This window comes from Microtus oregoni, unplaced genomic scaffold (assembly GCF_018167655.1).
Source record: "Microtus oregoni isolate MIOR12 unplaced genomic scaffold, Mior012 000030F_ref0000283, whole genome shotgun sequence".
Taxonomy (NCBI): Eukaryota; Metazoa; Chordata; class Mammalia; order Rodentia; family Cricetidae; genus Microtus; species Microtus oregoni.
Genome location: NW_024543089.1, coordinates 8949450 through 8955313, shown reverse-complemented (window position 1 = coordinate 8955313; position 5864 = coordinate 8949450). Strand labels below are relative to the sequence as shown.

General features: G+C 34.5%; 1 pseudogene; it reads right to left on the bottom strand.

Moving 5' to 3' along the window:
• Positions 1 to 3118: 3118 nt before the first annotated feature.
• On the bottom strand, positions 3119 to 3558 carry LOC121465427 (annotated as a pseudogene).
• Between the last annotated feature and the right edge of the window lie 2306 nt (positions 3559 to 5864).

Sequence of the window (5864 nt, the reverse complement as noted above, 5' to 3'; positions counted from 1 at the left end):
CTCTTTTCCGTGTTAAAACAAATAATCTATACTCAGTATGTCAGTAAGTGTGATGTAATTGTTAATTAGTAGGAATGTCTTAGAATCTGAGCACAGGAATGTACATTAAACCTAATTTAAATAACTTCTCTTTGTTACAGAGACCATTATGGAAAACTACAACCAATTTTAATGGGGAATTGTAGAGTGCAGTCCTAATTGATACATCTACAAAAGAACTCCAGTGCCTAAGGCCCAGGGAACATTGTGGAAGAGGGAGAGGAAAAATTATTAAAAGCCAGAAGATCAGGGAGTTTGCTGTGAGAATGTGTCTTCTAGTAACGTGTGAAACTGCATACATGAAGTCTCACCAATGTGACTACCAAAACATGACCTGTACAAAGACAAGAGACATGAAAAAATAGGCTTAGTAAAGTCCATAAGTTGTCACATACAAAAATAACTACAAACATCTAAGGAATGCAGAGAATGGAAGAAATAATCTTTCCCAGGGAAGAATATACCAGGTGGTTACCCAATATCAAATGATTGGCACTGAAAAGTACAGGCAGACAACCTTATACAGACCAAGGAGATTGTATTTAGAATACATGTACACATATATAAATGTAATGACAATGAATAAAAAAGAGGTTATGAGTTTGAAAGGGAAGGAATAAATTCTGTAATTATGTTATAATTTCAAAATTAATGCAAATTCTTTAAAAAAAGTTTTTTGTCAACCAAATCTAATGGTAAAATTATTTCATTTCTGTCTACTCTAACATTAGGTATGGCAATTTAATGTAGAAATCTATTTTGCAGAAGCAAATTCCCTTAACTTTAGACCTTCAATATTACAAACTTTTGCCTATGACTCACCATATCAGTGGTCTTTCAACACAAGCTACCATAAGATTAACTGAAAAGTACAATAATTAACAATTGATTTTATAGGTCATGAGAAATTAAAAATGTTAATATTACAATTGAGTCATGAAAATGACTATGATGATGTGGTTGACCTTAATTTATTGTTCTGGCTTTGTTGTGTTGTCCATGAGTGGATGCTATTTCCAAATATTGTCTAATTTCATAGTGTTGGTTACTTAGAGCCATACATGTAAAGAAATATTAGAAATAATATGTTGGCCTAATGATACCTCCTTTCAAATACCACATATCACTAAAAATGTGCTGTTTGATCAAGTGCTATAACATAAACCATTTCTGAATACATAGAAAAAATTCAGGAAAGCAAATAGACATTTGCCAAACTACATCAGTTTATAAGTGATTATAGGAGTCAAAATGTAGAAGCAATTTAAGAACACATAAAAAGATGGATGTGAAACCAAACACACAGTGGAATATTATTTGGTTTTAAAAATCAGAAGAACTTATAAACAATGACATTGCATCAGAAAAGCAAACCAATTATAAAAGCATGAATTCTCCATCATGTCATTACAATAAATTCTTTAGTAAAATTTATATAAAGAAATGGTTCTCAGCCTTCCTAATGCTGAAACACTTTAATACAGTTCCTAATGCTGTGGTAAGCCTGGACCATAAAATTATTTTTGTTGTTAATTCATAACTATAGTTTTGCTACTGTTAGGAAGCATAATGTAAATATTTTTGGAGAGAGAAGTTTTTTAAAGAGGTCTCAACCCACTGAGAAATGCTGTTATAGAGGGAAGTAGGATGTTGTTGCTGGGAGTCCCTGAGGAGTGATGCAGGGAGGGAATGGAAAGTCATTGCTTAACAGGTAGGGGTCAGTTTTAGGGAAATAAAATATTCTGTGGATTGATGGTGGCTATGACTGCATAACAAAGTAAATGTCATTGACACCATGAATCGCACTTCTACAATTTACAAAGAAATAGACTTCACACTGCATGTTTTACCATAAATGTTAGGTAATTAAGTTAAAACCGTTATTGTGCAACATCAAATATGAGGCACAATGATATATGAGAATGCCTCAAAACCTATTTGAAGTCTCTTTGTTCCATGCTTTTTGGTTTTCTTATAATAATTTTAACAACAACAACAAAAAAAAAGACAATAACAATGACAGCAAAAACTAACAGCAACAAAACTGTATAGGGTAATCCTTTGTTAAGCTGTCTTCTATGATTATTTTTTCTTTCCAATCATATGTATATAAGAATAGAAAAGCATAAGACATGAATTTATTATGTTTAATCAGAATATTCAAGTACCATAATAAGAATAATTGCAATGCTAATTTTAAAAGTTATAATTTTAACTAGAAGAATAGTGTACATCTAAGCATACATGAAACAACTTTGCTCTTTGAAAATTTTCTAATATTTTAAACATCATATAGATTTTGTTCTTAATTCGTGTGTATTTCTTTGCCCTTGCTCATATGATAGATCATGGTGAGTAAAACCACAGAGACCTCTGACCTGAGTTGGTGTGAGCTCAAGATCTCTGGACTGATCTCTTGTTGTGGAGTTTACATGGGTTAGAACAAGGCTCTCTAAATGTGGATGACATCTTGTGACGATCTGCTTGTAGGAGTCCTGGCAGTGAGACCAGGATTTATCTTCCGTGCAAGAACTGGCTTTTTTTGGAGCCCATTTTTTATGGTTGGATACCTTGTTCAGCCTTCATGCAGTGAATGGTGCCTGTTACTACCTCAAATTCCTGTTCCAGACTTTGTTAATGCCTCAAGGGACCTTGCCCCATCTAAGGAGTAGATGGAGGGTTGGATGGGGAGAATGGGGATGCAGGAGAATGGGTGCAAGGGATAACTGGGGTTGGTATGCAAAATGAAAAAAAAATGTGCATTTCTCTGATAAGAGCTCATGTTATATTATACCAAGACCAGATATAATTCCTAAGTTTTCAAAACCAGTATACAGTTTAATTGAAAACAAAAAATCTAAAAGCTTGCCAAATGTGTATTAACAAAAATAGTAAAAAGTTGTAGTTCTTTCTATCTTATTAAGTGTTTGAGCCATGCAATATATGACCGACCCTAAAAGACTATATGCCCTAAGACCATATTATAGCATTCTAAAACCCCTTTTTAATGCTGATATTTTTGTTCATGAAGACATGCATTAATATGTACATACAGATGTCAATAATATTTAATCCAAAGTTTTTTTTTTGATTTAATAAAGTTTTATTTTTCCAAAAGTACAGCTGATTGAACCTGTTCATGCATCTTCACCAGCAGCTGGGGCATCTCCACCCTTTGTGTTTCTGGTGTAAATTACTTGGGCTCTGTGCTTTGAAACCAGCTTGATAAGCCCTTTACTAAGGAGCTCCTGAAGAGCTGCCCTGGCCAAGGAACCGCGAATCTTCAGTCTCTCAGAGACCACGGCTGGAGTAATAAGTTTATAGCTGGGCACTTCTTTACAGAGTTTGTCGTATGTAGCCTTGTCAAACAGGACTAGATTGTTGAGCTTGTCCCGAACTTTGCCTTTAGACCACTTCTTCTTTTTGGCCTTGCCACCGGACTTATTTACTGGGTCTTGTCTTTTTTTTTTTTTCCGACTTTCTGGCATCTTTCTTCTTCTTGTCATCCTTGGGCGGCATGATGAAGTTCGGAGAGTGGCGACGACCACTGCAGCCTCCCTAAGATGTCGGGAAAAAAGGCTAATCCAAAGTTTTTTATTTTATCTTTATTAAAGAGCAAAAGAGACAGAGATAATACTGAGTAATACTGAGGAAGTTGCTTTTGTTTATTTGTTTGCTTTCTTGTTCTGTTCTTTTTATTGCTGTTGCATGTTTCACCTGTCATCAGTTTGATCCTTAAGGATAGACTCTGCAGTTTGAGATAAACATACAATATCAATTTTCAACACATCTATAGTCTTTTATCTCACTCCTATTCATATGCATTAAGCAACTATAAACACAAGCCAAAAATCTGTGAATGAAGGGATGGAAAACATTATTTTTTACTTCTCCATGGCTACTTGATCTTTGCTTAAATCGTGAAAATTTAAAAGAAGTAGGTGAAGGTTTCTTCTTAGAAAATTATATGTTCCCTTTAATAATTACCATTGTTTGCATCATTATACAGTCCAATTAGTGATCAGTGAAAAAATCACAACTATGTATGTAGGATAATTTGTAGCAGGGACAGGGAACATGAAGAAAGTCTGCTTTGGAATGGTTGTCAAAAATATAGTTTGTAGTACATCATTCCCCTAGGGAATACTCCCTGAAGCAAATGACAAGTTTGTGTGGTAAAAGAACAAATTCAAAAGAGTAGACTGAAGATGAGATATTTTTGTCTTCTGCTTTCTTCAACCAGTGTTTTGGTGAGTATGATTAATAGTACCAGTTAAAGTTTCCAGAGGACTGAAAAAGAAGTTCCTGTATTAGAGAACATTTATAAAGGAACTACACTGAATGCAAGAATAAAATAAAAGTAATCAGTATTTGAGGGTTTAAAGAAGTTAAGAAATTTGCACTAGCTATCACATGCAATTTTTTTTATTTTGTTACACATTGTCTTTTCAAATAAATAATACCAAAAGATTTAAGATTTACCTTTTTTGAATATAATTTATAAAACTAACACTTTGGTTTTATTTTATGCCTTGATTCTTGTCCCCTTTTCACTTCTTGATCAATGAGATAATGCATATTGCAGAACCTTTTTATGGAGAAGTGCTTGACTATGGTTGAGATATCAGGAAAAGAGAGTGAAAAGTTAGATTCTGGAAGTCTCTGTGAAATGATTATTCCAGACTAAATTGTGGCTGAGCAAGCACTAATGCCCAAGAGTTCCATAGAGGTTAAAATGTACCATCTGGGACTCCATCAAAGAGGCTTCAAGGAACAATTTCTTTGAGAATCTGTGGGAGTAAGAACGTGTATTCCTACAGCTAATGGAAAATCAGAAATGTGTCTGAACAACTATTAGTAGGTCATGCTTGAAATCTGAATTTGCAGAAATCAAAGGCACTATTCCAGGCTCCTGCCATTTGTAGGGAAAGATGACCTTCCTGTCAAAGTGGCTTCATTATTTATATGTGTTGAAAGAGATTTTGAGGGCTGTGATACAGAAGAATCTGAGGAAAACTAACTTTCCCTCTTTTTTTTTTTTTACTGGTTCTTTAGTTAGACTTAAGGAAAATGAAATATAATGGATTGAATATGACTATTAGAAAGTTTAAAAAGTTTTTAAAGAATTAGAAAGGAAGCAGGATCATTTTCTTTATACAAGTTATGATAGAGAGATACATGGTTCTCAGTTGCTCCATCAAGTTCCATCTTTTCAGAAAGCCACCTGTCCAATAATCTCACACTTTTGTATGCCACACATCTGGTGACCTAATGTGGAGCACAAATTAGGGGATATTTCAGCTTGACAATTTAGTACTGTGTCAAGCAATTTCTATCACAGTGAAAGCCCCACATTTGTTGAATCTGCTTATGGAAGACAAACCATTCTGGATAGGAAAAAAGTTAGTATATTAGTTTGAACAGGAATGGTTTCCATAGGCTCATATATTTGAATGTTTGGTCATTAAAGAGTGATTTTATTTATGAAGTTTTGCTAGGTTAGAGGATGTGTATCACTGGTAGGGGGCTTTGGGATTTCAAGGGTCCAAGGCAAACCCAATGGCACTATCTTTTCCTGTTGCCTGGCAGTCGAGATATAAAGCTCTTAGGTCCTCTATAGCACCATGTCTGTGAGTCACCCAGCTTTCCAAAATTATTGTAATGAACTAAACCTCTGAATTGTTAGCAAGCCAAATTAAATGCTTTCCTTTATAGCAATTGCAGTGGTCATGGTTTCTCTTCACAGGAATAGGACATTGACTAAAATGGAATTATCAAACATCGTGATTCCCGGGTTGGAAGAAATGAGGGAGGGAAAACAGCAC